Source organism: Dipodomys merriami, unplaced genomic scaffold (assembly GCF_024711535.1).
Source record: "Dipodomys merriami isolate MVZ:Mamm:240054 unplaced genomic scaffold, mDipMer1.0.p SCAF_9, whole genome shotgun sequence".
In the NCBI taxonomy this organism is placed as follows: domain Eukaryota; kingdom Metazoa; phylum Chordata; class Mammalia; order Rodentia; family Heteromyidae; genus Dipodomys; species Dipodomys merriami.
In genome coordinates, this window is record NW_027206512.1 from 12,556,901 (window position 1) to 12,573,058 (window position 16,158).

The 16,158-nt window shown below is 36.4% G+C and overlaps 1 protein-coding gene and 1 pseudogene across 1 annotated transcript in view; one reads left to right on the top strand and one right to left on the bottom strand.

Moving 5' to 3' along the window:
• The window catches only part of Arhgap24 (Rho GTPase activating protein 24), a 466,818-nt gene that overhangs the window by 430,264 nt on the left and 20,396 nt on the right, over positions 1 to 16,158 (bottom strand). The gene's annotated exons all lie outside the window — the stretch shown is intronic.
• LOC138820946 (periphilin-1 pseudogene) lies at positions 10,735 to 11,484 on the top strand (annotated as a pseudogene).

Sequence of the window (16,158 nt, forward strand, 5' to 3'; positions counted from 1 at the left end):
ATTCATTAATTTGTGCAGCTAATCTGCATCAATAAATACAATGCAAAGAATAAATTGTATGAAATAAATGATATGACAGTAATAGAGCTCAATTAAAATATTAAACACAATGCAAATATTAATAATATACTAATAATTATTAGTATTTTATTTACCAGCCAAATAATATATTATTTGAAATCAAACAAAATTAAACATCTTTAGAGAATAAGACAAAAAAATCAAAACACAAAGGAGGAAGTTTTTAAGAACTTTCTTTTTTTATCCTGTGTGTTCAAATCACTTTATTTGAAGTCTTTTCTATGAGCTAACCTACCACATGCAATACCTGATCACCATCAAAGCCCAAATACCAAAGCCATGTATGCTGTAGTCTGATTTTGAGAAATACTTCTGAGTAGTAAAGATCAAAGGCAATAAACATGGTGGTACTACTTGTCAGCACTGTCTTTGTGCTGTTAGGATATCAAATTTATGAGCTTGAAATGTAGCTAAATTGTCAAGTTGTCCAGAATTGGCAAGGTTTGGGGTCTGATCCCCCCCCAAAAAACCTCATATTTATTAGGAATAAAGCTTCCCAGTGATAATACAATTATATTATCTTGTAATACAAAAGCAAACTTAGTCCATGTAATATTCTAAACAACTAATATGTAACCATAATCTAAATTTCTAGTATGTATTACTATGATAAGTAAATACATAATTAAGCAACAGAAAAAGCTTCAGGATTCATACAAGTAAAACCTTCCTTCAACATAAACAACCAAAACAGGTGCCATATAAAAGCAAAATAAAAGTCTAAATGAACTAAATGAACAAACCCCAAATCAGATTTCCATTGTACTTTGAGAATAAACATGACCCATTGTTAGATCATATAAGAACTTCAAAATTCAAGAGAAAAAAAGTTCTTCAGAGGTAAAAGTGGTTATCAGGTATCACTCAAAAGTTGAAGCCAGGAAATATTGTTAAGATATCGAGTATTTTCTTTCTGTAATATATCACATGTTTATCTCCTTAGCGTGTGGGCTCCTTTCTAGAATCTAGATATTCCTTTTAACAAAAAGGAATATAACAACTTAGGATCGCAAAATAAAACAATCAGATTTATTAAGCTCAATTAAGACATTTCTAGTTAGGATATACGGACAAGAACTAATACAGCTAGCCTCCTGCTTATATGGTTCAATCAAGATTTTTTTCTGATTTATGATGGTGTTAAAGCAACACACATACTAAATTCATTGAGTTTTCATATTTTTTCCAGGCTCATGATACCATGCTTTGTGATGCTGAGCAGGTACAGTGAGCACAGCTAGCAATCAGCCACAAGATCACTCAGGGAGCCCAATGACACTTAAGCCTGCACGCTCTAAATTGAGATGTTTGGTAGGTTAAATGTATTTTGGGCTTACAATATTTTCAATTTATGGTGGGTTTGTCAGGAGGTGAGCTCAACACAAACTGAAAGAGGGCTTGTACACCAGGTGCCAGTGGCTCTCACCTGTACCCCTAGCAACTCAGGAGGCTGAGATCTGAGGATAGCAATTCCAAGGCAGGCAGGAAAGTCCACTAGACTCTTCTCTACAACTCACCCTCCAAGAAAGCTGCAAGTAGAGCTAGGGTTCAAGTAGTAATGCTCAATATATTAACTACATTAATTTGTCCTGGCTTCAAAATTTGAATGATGCCTAAAAACCACCTTTTAAAAAAAAAAAAAAAGAACTCTGTTTTTGTTGTTTTTTGAAGAATTCTTTTGTTCTTCATCTGTTTTAAAGTACTCATCTTATCAAACCTGGTGTCATGTTTACTGACTGGCGAGAAAAAAAAAGCTAAGGGACAGTGCCCAGGCCTTGAAATCAAGTCCCAATGCAGGCGCCCAGGCGCGCGCGCGCACACACACACACACACACACACACACACACACACACACACACACACACACACACACACACACACACACACACACACACACACACACACACACACACACACACACACACACACACACACACACACACACACACACACACACACAGAGCAGCTGAGCATTTGTACTTGAAAGTGAAGTTTTAGAAATGGTGAATCCATTTTAAAGCGTAGGATGTTCTCTAAACATGGAGTGATGACTTTTGCAGGGCAAAGTAAAGGAAGACTTCCTGGACATTTAGGACCATAGCCAGGCCTGAAAATACAGACAAGGAAAGAGGAGAGATGGCCACGCAGGGCAGAAACAGGGATTTAGAAGGAGGAAGTGGAAAGGCCAGACCCCCTAAGGTTCAATGTGTCCGTGGGCCTGCCATAGGAATACCACCATAGATTCATGGGAAAGGGAGGATTTGGAGTGAAAGCAGTGCTTTATTAGGACTGATTTTGATAAGTTTATATATAAGACAAAGGGTACAGAAATCCAAAACAGTGACAAATGGGAATTAATCAAAGGAAAGAAAAAAATTGCAAAGAGTATAATAAAAAAACCTCTTGTTACCATTTTTTGGAGTTCATTTTGATAAGCAGTTTATATGATTATATGTACATAGCTATTGAGTCCTTGTGATTCTCTCCTAAGAATATCCTCCTTTGTTCTCATTGTGTGAATGTTTAGAGTGCTGTTTAATTAATTACATCCAAGTATACTTGTCTTTTACTATCCATTGGATTTACTTGTAGATTGATAGACACATTCTAATTATTACAAATGCTGGAAACCATGTTTCTTTGGGTCAGGCTTACTTTGTTTAATATAATTTTTCCAAGTCTCCTCATTTCCTTATGAATGGGTAATACCATTCCTTCTGATGGAAGCAGAGAATTACATTGTGTGTGTGTGTGTGTGTGTGTGTGTGTGTGTGTGTGTGTGTGTGTGTGTGTGTGTGTGTGTGTGTGTGTGTGTGTATACCACAGTTTCTTGATCCAGTCACCCACCAGTGACCATCTGAGTTGATTTGGGGAGGGGAAGAAGAAGCACAGAAACAATGAGACAAAGGTGAATCAACTCAGCAGTGATACTCACTAGACACTATGTTGGAAATGAAATTTACAACTTGAGGAGGAGGCATGTCAAGAGGGGAAAAACTGGGAAAAACAAGGGAAGGGTTGACACTGTTCAAAAAGAAATGTATAGGCTGGGAAGGTGGCTCAGTGGTAGAATGCTTGCCTTGCATGCATGAAGCTCTGGGTTCAACTCCTCAGCACCACATAAGCAGAAAAGGCCAGAAGTGGAGCTATGGCTCAAGTGGTAGCGTGCTAGCCTTGAGCTGAAGAGTTGAGGGACAGTGTTCAGGCCCAGAGTTCAGGACCCATGACTGACAAAAATAAAGAAGAAATGTTATTCATGACCTGACTTATGTAACTGTAATCTTTCTCTTCAACTCCTTTGCAATAAAATTTTTGAAAGGAAAAAAACCTAAAAGGCTGATCTAGAACCAAGATGACAGTTGGAATATCAGTGTACAAAGGCCAAAGATTATACTAATTCCCAAACTACAATAATCCATACATGAAGTGGCCAGGGACTGGAGAAAGGTGAGAGCAATAGGAATAGAAGGAAGGATATTACAGGAACATTCTCTTTCTCTAAAAACAGGATGCCAAAGTTTTATGTTTAGGATCTGTACTCCATTTCTGTTTGGGCTGAGGTCAAAGGTTTAGACAGCAGATAGAGAAACACTGTGAAAGGTATGATTTAGGACTGGAAGATGAACTCTTCTAATCTTCAAAATAAATCACTCCCTCCTGCACATTTCTTACCTAAGGCAGTATTTCCCTTTTATAATGTTAGCATTTTTAATGTGCTGCTTTCTCTAGTGGCAATCTTGCTATCTTTCATCCAAATTATTTCCTGTGGGTATTTTTAAATCAGAATTTTAAATTTTATTTTTGGTCTGCTTCAAGTTAGAGGACTTGCCTGATGAATGTGAAAGTATATTTTAATTGAAATGCCTCATTTTTACTTTCTAGAAAGACAGTGGAAAATTCAGTATGGAAGCTATATCTGAATTTCAAATTTCAGAATCATACTAATTACCTCAGAATAAGATAGATGAGAGATAAATGGATGGACAGATGGAAAGATGATAAACAGATAGGCACAACAACTTTATTCATAAGCTTCAAGATTCTCAAAGTTTAATCATATTTTAGACTCTTTTCTAGTAAAAAATGGTTATATGCATTTTCAGGAAAACAAAAATAAAACAAAAATATAGAAAGTTATAAAGAGTAGGATGCTAAATGAAACAATTTATTCTGGATATCAGTTTATATAGATTGACATTTACAATGATGAATGAAAACCTAGACCTAAGCAAAAACTTGAGTCCACCTGATACACCATCATTTATCATACAAACACCTCCACCAAGCCTGTGAGACATCAAGAATAATTTTCATGGCTTGGTGCTGGTGGCTCACACCTGTAATTCTAAATACTCAGGAGATTGAGATCTGAGGATTGTGGTCCAAAGCTATCCAAGGTAGAAAAGTCTATGAGATTCTTATCTCCAATTAACCAGCAACAAGCTGAAAGTGGAGCTGTGGTTCAAGTGGTAGAGCACTAGCCTTCAATTAAAAAAAAACTTGGGACAGCACTCAGACACAGAGTTTAGGCCCCAAGAACAGGAAAGAAAGAAAGAAAGAAAGAAAGAAAGAAAGAAAGAAAGAAAGAAAGAAAGAAAGAAAGAAAGAAAGAAAGAAAGAAAGAAAGAAAGAAAGAAAGAAAGAAAGAAAGAAAGAGAGAGAGAGAGAAAGAAAGAGAGGAAGGAAGGAAGGAAGGAAGGAAAGAAAGAGAGAAAGAAAGAGAGAAAGAAAGAAAGAAAGAAAGAAAGAAAGAAAGAAAGAAAGAAAGAAAGAAAGAAAGAAAGAAAGAAAGAAAGAAAGAGAGGAAGGAAGGAAGGAAGGAAGGAAGGAAGGAAGGAAGGAAGGAGCAAGGAAGGAAGGAAGGAAGGAAGGAGCAAGGAAGGAAGGAAGGAAAGAAAGAAAGAAAGAAAGAAAGAAAGAAAGAAAGAAAGAAAGAAAGAAAGAAAGAAAGAAAGAAAGAAAGAAAGAAAGAAAGGAAGGAAGGAAGGAAGGAAGGAAGGAAGGAAGGAAGGAAGGAAGGAAGGAAGGAAATAAGGAGAAAGGAAAGACAAGAAATAGAGAAAGAAGGAAGGAAGGAAGGGTGAATAATTTTCAAGTTTATATTAGGAAGCAGAATAGAAGGTCTACTGCTAGTCACATCATTTGAAGTCCAAGCTTATCACCATTTCATTGATCATTTTCTATTTTCTAATGACAAAGTTGCAGTTATTCATTCAGATACTGATTGCAATAGCTACTGCTTTTCTACTACAAGTCAGACCCTAAATGCTCAGGTTAGGTAAAATGAAATAAGTAACATCAGAACTTTCAAGGAATCCACATTCTGGAGAGGAAAGAGACAAGCAAACAGAAAAGTGATCAAAGGACCAAAAGAAGGCCTTGGGAATCTGTGCAGATCTTAGGGAATGCCCTTCCTAAATCCATGGAAATCCAACTACCCAAGCTGTAATTTCAACTCTACTACACAGATTTTGTCTACAATCTATGTTCATGTTTACTTGACCTTTCCTAAGTTTCTGAACAATGAGAATCTGTCAAATTTAGTCTTTAGTATACATGTTGTTTTATATTTCTCTGTGTGTGTGCACTTTAAGATGGTATTTAACACTTCTTTTTCATAGTTTGCTGAAGAAAAAACAGGGAGTATTTTATACTTACAGCACATTTCAGTTTGGATGCTAAATTTTTACCTATCACCTATCATTGATGTCCCTTCTAAACTCTTAGAAGAATATACATTCATGTTATAGTACTGCCATAACCAAATGGCTGCTGACACACTTGCAAATATTGGCCCATGTTTTTACTCTAAACAATAGATCTGGTGTAAGTCAGCAGTCATTCTGAACAAGTTCTAGAAAGTAAGTACCAGCATCTTGGTAAGAACAAGTAGGCAACCACAGCAGGCTGGTTATCAATAATAAGCTGTAAACCACAATGAGGGGTTAACTGCAAGGTTTCATCTCTGATCCCACAAATAGCAGGAAATTGTGGCTAATGCAGTGAAAATATAAGTTGTCTGAATTAAGTGAAAATAACACACTTCTAAAGATTGTTTTTCCTTTACTCAAGAGCAACCTTTTATTTTCTTGGTGATGTGACTAAGTCCTTGTTAGTTATTAAGAGCTATTTTCATTTTTAATAAAAGGATTAGATAAATGTTGTGAAATATTTGGTAAATATTCTTGAGCTTTACTGTATAAAAGACTCACTTGAGAAATGTGTAAATGTGTTAGAAAGTGGATTCTAGGGACCTGTTCCCAAATATTCTAAATCTTCTCTAGACTTTAAGAGAGAAAAACACCTTCTACTCTCACCACTGTATTGTGTTCCAGATGGTATAACAAAACTGTGGATTTCCCCTCTTTGGTACAGGAGCTCTCACTCTCTGAAAGATTCAACATAAGCCCAGAATCAAGGCCTAGAGAACAATTGTTTAGGTGAAACTACCTTTTTCCAATAGTATAATTGAAGACTGGTGATTAATATTCGTTGTACTCATAGACTGATATTTTGAGTTAAAGTCCCATTGTACAGCTACTTAAAGGTAATTTAAATTTTTTTTAAAAACTGAGTACACTGATATCAAATTGAGCTAGTCACAGAAACAATAATCACATAAGCCATCAGGCCACTTTCTGTGTATTATTGAGTTAAAGGAATAAGGGAATAGGATGCCTGCAAGTTGTAATTATGACCAGGGTACAAGCCACATGTTGATTCTGAACTAAGTGCCAACCCAGATATACCAATAATCATTCATTTACGGTGTCCTTCACTCCTCTGTAGTAGGTGTCTAGGTGAGAGTCAAGATGTTGGTGACATCTGACACATTAACACTGATTCTTTGCAAACAAGTGCTTTATTTTCTCCCCCAAATCTTCTTGTTTCTGTACCAAAAGAAAGAAAATAAACTACTAGCCTGCCTTGTGGTTTACTTGGGTAAAAGGCAATACTCTTCATTATCCAAGTTAAGAGAAAAAGGAATCTAATCATAATGGCTCCCATTTCTTTAGATCAGAAATTGAAATGATGGAGAAGGTGCTTGGATACTCAGAGAGACACAAAACAGGTAACATAGTGGTGGGCCCAAAGACAGTTAAGATTGTTTATGGGAGAGAGGGAAAGTACGAGAAAATTAAGGGAAGGGCTAAAGTTTGACAATAAACGTACTCTTTACCTCTGTACATCACCTTGACAATTAAAAAATGATGTATACAAAAGCTAAGGATGGGATGCTGAATTTATTATTGTAGCCTAGAGGAGCTTATACCATTCTTTATGTAGATAATTTGTAACACTAGGGAGCAAAATAACAATTTTGTATTGATAAAGTATTTCAAGGTGATTTCTCTCCTACAATTAATCTTCGCAGAAGTCTCTTGAGAAATAACTATTCTTATCCACATGTTGAACTTAAACCTTACAGATGATATTTTGCCAAATCTACATGTGACTCTGACAGAATTGAGACATGAAACCATACTTTTAGGCTTCACCACAGGGTGCCATTTAATGTTCTGATTGGGCTAGCCAGCATGGATAGGACCTGAGGGGACTTAGTCACCAACATCTGTGACTTGACTAATGAACTCAGTTGGTTAGGGTCTTTCCAGTCTTCTTTCTACATCCTTCTGTAATTAGTCACTAAGTTGAGTCATATTAACTACCACATTTCTTGACTCCATTCCATCCTTTCTTCACCAGCAGTGTCCAAGTTCATACTATAACCTGGCCATTTACCAAATATCTCATAATCCTGTTTCTGTCAAGAAACAATCCCTGTCTGAAATGATTTCTTCTTTTCCTGTTCACTTGTAAATTTTGCAAAGTCCATCCATAAATTCCAAGTTCATTTCTTAATGTTTTATAGTGGGAGAAAACAAGGAAACATTCACCAAAAGGAAGTTTCACAGAAAGATATTTGGGTAATATTAAATTCATGAAAGATTTTTGGGCTGTGTGAGTGCTAGTTTCCACATCTTGACATCTGTAAAACTCACATGAAAATGTGATTTGAACCAAATGGCATACAGAACCTAAGGTTTTGCTTTTTATTTTTTATTTATTTATTTATTTATTTATTTATTTATTTATTTATTTATTTATATTTGGTTGTAGGGCTTGAACTTTGTAGCTGTCCCTGTGCTCTTCAGCTCAAGGCGAGCATTCTACCACTTAAGCCACAGTGCCACTTCCTGTTTTCTGGCGGTTTATTGGAGATAAGAGTCTCATGGACTTTCCTGCTTGGGCTGGCTTTGAACCATGATTCTCAGATCTCAGCCTCCTGAGTAGCTAGGATTTCAGGCGTGAGCCACCAGCACCTGGCTGCTTTTCATTTTTAAGACTGAATATACTCTAGTCTGTACAGTTCTACATGCTCATTTTAATTAACATAACTTATTAGATTTCTTCTTGTGATTAAAACCTATCCAATATGACATTGTACATACTTGTGGTCAAGGTTGATGAGCAAACCATACAAAAGATAAAAGTCGCTGGGTGCCGGTGATTCACGCCTTTAATCCTAGGTACTTAGGAGGCTGAGATCTGAGGATCACGGTTCAAAGCCAGCCTGGGCAGGAAAGTCCATGAGAATCTTATCTCCAATAAACCACTAGAAAACCGGAAGTAGCACTGTGGTTCAAGTGGTAGAGCATTCATCTTGAGCTGAAGAGCTAAGGGACAGGGCCCAGGCCCAGAGTTCAAGCCCCATGACCAACCAAAAAAAAAAAAAAAAAAAAAAGATAAAAGTCTTCAAATTCAGAGAAGAAAAACACTTTTCCTTGGAAAGAGGTTTTTAATCTTAGTTATAAAAAGTAGACAAACATCCCCACCATATCATGGATATGTGTGTGTATTTAGTCATTTAGAAAATGCACGAATCCTGATAAGATCCAAAGTAAAGCAGGAACCACAAATAACAACAGTTTTTCAGGAGTCCTTGCTCCATGTCAGGGATCCATAAACACTATCTACTGTCTCATTAAACTCTACAATAATAATGTAAATATTTTTTGGTTCTCAATCTGCAGAAGGAGGAACTGAGATCAAGAGAGATTAGTGAGACCAAAAGTCACATAGATAATAAATATTAAAATTCCAATAAATAACCTACAACCTTTATACTCTGACAAATTTTAGCACATAGCTTCCACTGGAAGCAAGACTTGAAAATGCCTTACATTAAGAAAATAGAAAGTTGGTTCTTTGAAAAATTAACAAAATGGATAGATCCTTAGCAAACCTGACCAAAAAAAGAAGAGAAAGAAGAGAACACATCTAAAAAACTAAAAGTAGAAAAGAAACTGGGAACATCACAACAGAAAAAAATCAAGATTCAAATAATTGTAAGGGAATACTTTGCAAACCTTTATACTAAAAAGTTGGAGAATCTGGATGTACTGGAAGAATTTCTAGAGAATATTGATATACCCAAACTAAATGAAGCAGATTTAAACCAATTAAGTAGACCCATAACAAGTGATGAAACAGAAATAGCAATAAAAACTCCCATCGGAAAAAAAAAAAAAGCCCAGCACCGGATGGATTTACAGCCAAAATTTATAAGGCCTTCAGAAGAAAACTCATTCCCATACTCCTCAAACTCATCAATGAAGTAGGAAGGGAAAGAAAGCTCACTACCAAACTCATTCTATGAACCAGAATAACCCTCATCCCCAAACCAGACAGGTACTCATCAAAGAAAGAACTTGGACCCATCTCTTTGATGAACATCGATACAAAACTTCTCAATAGAATTCTGGCCAACCAAATTCAACAACTAACAAAAAAAAAACTCATACACTATATCTAGGGTTGGAAAGCTAGTTCAATATACACAAGTCAATTAATGTAATTCAACACATCAGGAGAAGCAAGGACATGATCATTTCAATTGATGCAGAAAAAAACATTTGACAAGATCCAACACCCCTTTATAATAAAAGCTCTGGAGAAGCTAGGCATCCATGGAACATCCCTCAATATAATGAAGGTTCTATATGACAAACCTAAAGCCAGCATTATACTTAATGATGAAATGTCTAAACAATCATGAAGGAGACTGGGATGTACACTCTCTCCACTTCTCTTCAATATGGTGCTGAAATTCCTAGCTAGAGCAGTAAGGCAAAAAACAAGCAAATGGGATCAAAGTAGGAAAAGAAGAAGTAAAATTCTCCCCCTTTGAAGATATGATCCTGTAATTAAGGAACCCTATAGATTCCTCTCCCAAGTTACTTGAGCTGATTTGAAACTTTGGCAAAATAGCAAGGCATAAAATTAATCCACAAAATCAGTAGCTTTTCTGTATGTCAATGATGAGAAGAGCAAGACTGAAATCAGGAAGGCAGCTCCATTTGTAATAGCCTAAAAAACTCTAGGAATTAACTTAACCAAAGATGTGAAGGACCTCTTTGATAAAAGCCTTAATAAGCTGAAAAAAAAAAAGAAATTAAAGCCCATTTAAGGAAATGGAAAATATTTTCATGCTCCTGGATTGGAAAGATTAACATCATGAAAACGGCAATCCTTCCCAAAGCTATCTACAAATTCAATGCAATACCCATCAAAATCAATGATACAGAGGAAGCAATAAAAAAAAAAATCCATATGGGTTCTTGTTTCCTTCCTGTCTACTCTCCAGCCGCCATGAGGGACACAAGAGATGGTTTTCGAAGAAAAAGTTTCTACTCTTCCCATTATTCAAGGGACCGTTCTCCCCATAATAGGGAGCCTCCATTTTTCAGAGTCACCTAGAGGTCGAAAGGACTGCACACAGCCGATCTGGCTCCAGTGTCAGCAGCAAGGGCTACTCTCCAGAACGGAGCAAAACGTACTCATTCCACCAGTCTCAGCATAGAAGTAACGGGAGATCTGTTCAGTCTTTCAAAATATCACGAGACACTTCATCTTCAAGCTCTTCAGCAGTTCCTTCATCAAAGGTGTTAGACAAACCCACTAGGTTCACTGAAGAGGAACTGGCTGAGACTGCAAGCAAGTGAGCTGCAGAAAAGTTAGAGAAGTCGGATGAGAGTAACTTGCCTGAAATTTCTGAGTTCGAGACAGTACCTGCTGCACCATTATTCATTGACCAGCCAGAGGAACCTGAGTCGAATACAACGGACGGGATAGAATTATTTGAAGACAGTCAGCTAGACAGTTGCTCTAAAGCAATAGCATCAAAAACCAAAGAGATTGAACAGGTTTATCGGCAAGACTGTGAAACTTTCGGGATGGTGGTGAAAAATGCTGATTGAAAAAGATCCTTCACTAGAATAATCAATACAGTTTGCACTGAGGCAGAATTTACATGAAATAGGTGAGTGGTGTGTTGAAGAATTGAAGCTTTTCATTTCAGAGTATGATAATTCTGCTCAAGATTTTGGACAGCATTTTTAGAAAAATCAGTGTTCAGGCAAATTAAATATATAAAAAATGTTTCTAGATATAACCTCCTCCACCTCTAAAACTGTGTAAATCCTTAAAGTATAGAACTTTTTTGATGAAGAGCAATACTTTAATTGGCCATATTCCAATTCAGGTAAATGTCTAAAATAGTGTTTGAAAGATACTTTAATTATAATTTTTTCTAAACATAAAGTCACTTAATCCACACTCCCCCAGCCACTCCCCCCCCAAATGATGGTTAATTTGCTAAGCAAATCCTGGAGAGCAACTCTTTGTACTTACTCCTATTCTACTGTCTTCCATGACATATGGTGATTTAGTCATTTGAGTGTAATTTGATAGGTAGAGATCATTCTACTTAAATAAGTATAGTCTTGCATTCTTGTAGCAGAGATCATCATGTGAAAACCATTAGCATTCTGAGTTGTGATTTTTTTATTGTGAAAATTCCATACAGAGGAGTTACAGTTACACAGGCAAGGTAACGAGTACATTTCTTATCAAGCATTGTTGACTCCTCCTTTGTTTTCCCTTCCCATCCCTTCCTATCTCCACCCTCCCCCAGATTCCCTCCCTTCCCCTCCCCACCCCCTGCCAAAGTTGTAAAATTCGTTTTTCAACATAACTATTTGTATATCTCATTGTTGCAATGGGTCCACCTGTATCCCTACTTAAATGATTTGTTTTTTCCCTTCCCCTCCACAAATTATACCAACATCAAATACAGTGAAAGCAGGGGTTATACCATGGGGGAGGGACATACAAAGCAACAAAGAAATCATCTTATAAATATGTTAGAAACAATTGCATGAAAGCTAAAACATTTGAATACATACCTTAGGGTTCATTTCACCTAACATCAACTTATCTGACCTTTTCTGCTTGACTCAGACATATACTAGTTATTGCAAATAAGGGAAACCATGGGACCTATGTTTCTTTGGACCTGGCTTACTTCACTTAATATAATTTTTTCCAAGTCTTTCCATTTCCTAACAAATGGGGCAATGCCATTCTTTCTGATGGAGGCATAGAATTCCATTGTGTATATATACCACATTTTTTGATCCATTCATCTACTGAGGGCATCTGGGTTGGTTCTATATCTTAGCTATGGTAAATATGCTGCAATAAACATAGTTGTGCTGGTAGCTTTAGTATGGTCTTGTTTGTGATCATTCGGGTAAATGCCCAAATGTGGGATTTTTTTTTACGGACTCTTCTGTTAGTTCTTTACCAAGTTGAGGATACTATCCTAATAAGTACCCTGATATCTTAGTGCGTGTTTGCTTTGAAAACAGTTCTTATTCAGCAACAAAACAAATTTAAAACCTCTAAAACATACCTTCAAAAAATTTTTCTCAAATAACTTAGTGTTTTTTCTTAAAATATTCATGGAAGTTTGGAGTACTCTAGCTGATCCAACTTTAAACATCATCTAGTAAGAATAAAAGAAAGCAATTTGAGACGGAAGATGAGTATTTTAAAGATGTAATTACTGGGGCTGGGAAGGTGGCTCAGTGGTAGAGCGCTTGCCTTGCATGCCTGAGGCCCTGGGTTCGATTCCTCAGCACCACATAAGCAAAAAGAAAAAAAAGCCGGAAGTGGCGCTGTGACTCAAGTGGTAGAGCGCTAGCCTTGAGCTGAAGAGCTGAGGGACAGCGCCCAGGCCCAGAGTTCAGGCCCCACGACTGGACCCAAAAAAAAAAAAAAGATGTAATTACTGAAATAACTTTCTGCGGAAAAAGCTCAGCATATATAGGAGATTGGAGTTTAATATTTTCATAGGCCCATACTTTTAAAAAAGTGATCACATATTCATGTTTAAACCATTTGCAAATTATTCTTTTATTAGTCTCTATAATCTGAGTGTTTTGTTCTGTTGACTCTTAAATGTCTCTTAACCTTCAAAAATGTTCTTGAAAAAAACAAAGGAGAATTAGTAAGCTAGCAAGCAGTCTGTGTGTGTACCCAGTTCTTCATGAGTGAGCCAACCAAATCACGAGTTAGTTAAGAATTTAATTGGGACCATTAGAATATTCCACCCATTTCCTGGCCATTTTCAGCAGTCCTGTGCATTGAGCCAAAATAAAAATTTGTAGTATTAGTTAGTACGGAAACTTTTAACAATCATGTTTGTTATTACTGCCCAATTGCTTATCCTCCCATCCTTTTTCCATTTCTACCACATGCTCACTTCAGTTCTGGCCTTATTTCTATGCCCTTTATTGTTGCCCTCATCTAAAAGTACCTAAAGTTTATACTGAAAGTGGAAATAGCAGTATAAATAATTTTAATGGAGCTTATGATGGGTGTTTCAAAATATGTTAGACCATTTTATAAGTTTTGATGAAGGCCATAGAAGTTTCTAAGCCCATCTTAATTTTCTTCTCATTGAGATCTAACTTCTTGACTTATCCAACATTTATAAAATATAAGCCCAATAAAAGTCACTTTAGAAAGGCACTGATGTTGATTTTATTTTATCCTCTCAGTGTTTTTTCTTTCCTTTAAGTGTTCTATTCCCAGAATTCAGTTCCTTTAATCAAGATTTTTTTACAAGATTTTTAAAAGTAAAATTTGAGACACTACCATAGGCAGAGTAGTTGTTCACTTTATTGAAATTAATTAAATGTTTACTAACATATATTTCAGTGCAGGCACAAGCATTTAAAGCTGTTTATAGCTTGCCATTGGCAGCATTCTGATAGGCTTGTCAGTGTTAAACAGCTTATTTGGTTTTTGCTTTATGATGCCCTTTAAAGTCTAATTTTAGGATAAATATATTGAGATGTGTTCTACAGTGTATTTTGCTAAGTGTTCTTATTTGTAGATTGTCTGTTGTTTTTGAGTAATGCCCAACTGATGTGACATAACTTTTATTGTCTTACCATAAAGCCTTGAGGATCAACAGGGAAAACAGATATTGTAAAGCTTTTTGTGAACTTAAAAAAAATCCATATGGAATAATAAAGGACCCAGAATAGCAAAAATGATCCTTAGCAGGAAGACAGTGCTGGTGGAATATCAATACCAAACTTCAAACTCTATAACTCTATTACAAAGCTATAATAATAAAAAAAACAGTTTGGTACTGGCACAAGAATAGACCTGAAGAACAATGGAATTGGACTGGAAGATCTATAAATGAACCCACAGACTTATATTTGATAAAGGAGCCAAAAATGCAGGAGGGAAGAAAGATAGCCTCTTCAACAAATGGTACTGGCAGAACAGGCTATGCACATGCAGAAAACTGAAGCCAGATCCTTTTATATCACCCTGCACCTAAATCAATTTCAAATGGATCAAAGACCTCATCTTGAAAGTGTTGCAGGGAGGAATATGGGAAACAAGAGGGCTCCTTGGCAGAGGAGGGTCTTCTTGGGGAGGAAGTTGCTAATATCAAGTGTTACTGGCACCTCAACCATGAAGGTTTGGCTGACTAATAATTGATGTGGTTCCCTGAATGTCGGTTCTTTTGGCTTGCTTTGTTTTATGTTTGTCCTTATGTTTTGCTTGTTTGTCTAGTTTATTTTTTCTATCAAATATGAATGAAGCACACACACATACATAATAAAAAATATACTATGATAGAAATAAGTTCCTTTTTGTTTTGGAACATCTCCTATTCAGAATAAGTTGAGAAAAATCATATTATTTTAGTAACATCAGAACTGTGGCGTGACCCCAGCATCAGTGACTCACACCTGTAATGTATCTACTTAGGAGGCTGAGACCTAGAGGATCAAGGTTCAAAGCTGGTCATAACAGCTGGTGATACTCCATCACCAAAATGCCCGGTTGGATGTGTGGGTTAAATAGTAAAACATTAACCATGAACAAGAAAACCAAAATCCTGAGTTCAAGCTCTGGTGTAGGCACAAAAAGAAGAAACCAAAAGTGAGCATATAAAATTATACATAATTTCTGTCCTTGTAACCTGAGGCTGCTTTAGTCTTCAGTCTAGACTTTAAAAGATAAAACCAGGGGGATGAATGGGAAAATGGAAACTAGAAACAACAATGAGAAGGAGAGATAAATAGAGACTTGAAAAAAAATAACAAAAATAGATTATTAGGTATATTAGGTCTTAAGCTAATTTTTGTAGATTTATCTTTTTAAGGACAGTTAAAATTTTCTAGTAGAATGATATGTAGTTTCTATTTATATTTTTCAAATTATACACAACATACTTGCTCAAGTTGTACAGTAGCTGGCAAATATATTAGAAATATGAGGCTTTAGCCAGGCACCAGTGGCTCATGCCTATAATGCTAGCTACTCAGGAGGCTGAGATCTGAGAATCGTGGTTCAAAGCCAGTCCAGGCAGGAAAGTCCATGAGACTCTTATCTCCAATAAACCACTAGAAAACTGGAAGTGGCGCTGTGGCTCAAGCGGTAGAGCACTTGCCTTGAACTGAAGAGCACAGGGACAGCACCCTAGCCCAGAGTTCAAGCCCCACAACCGACCAAAAAAAAAAAAAAAAAGAAAAGAAAAGAAAAGAAAACTACATCTTAGAGAAGAATTAGAACTAACAAACGTAGATGGAATGACAAAAAATAAAATTTACCATTTGACACAAACCAAAGTGACAATGGTTTTAATGGAGAATGGAGGATGGAGCACAGAAACTTGTGGTTGAAAGTATTATGAGAAACTGA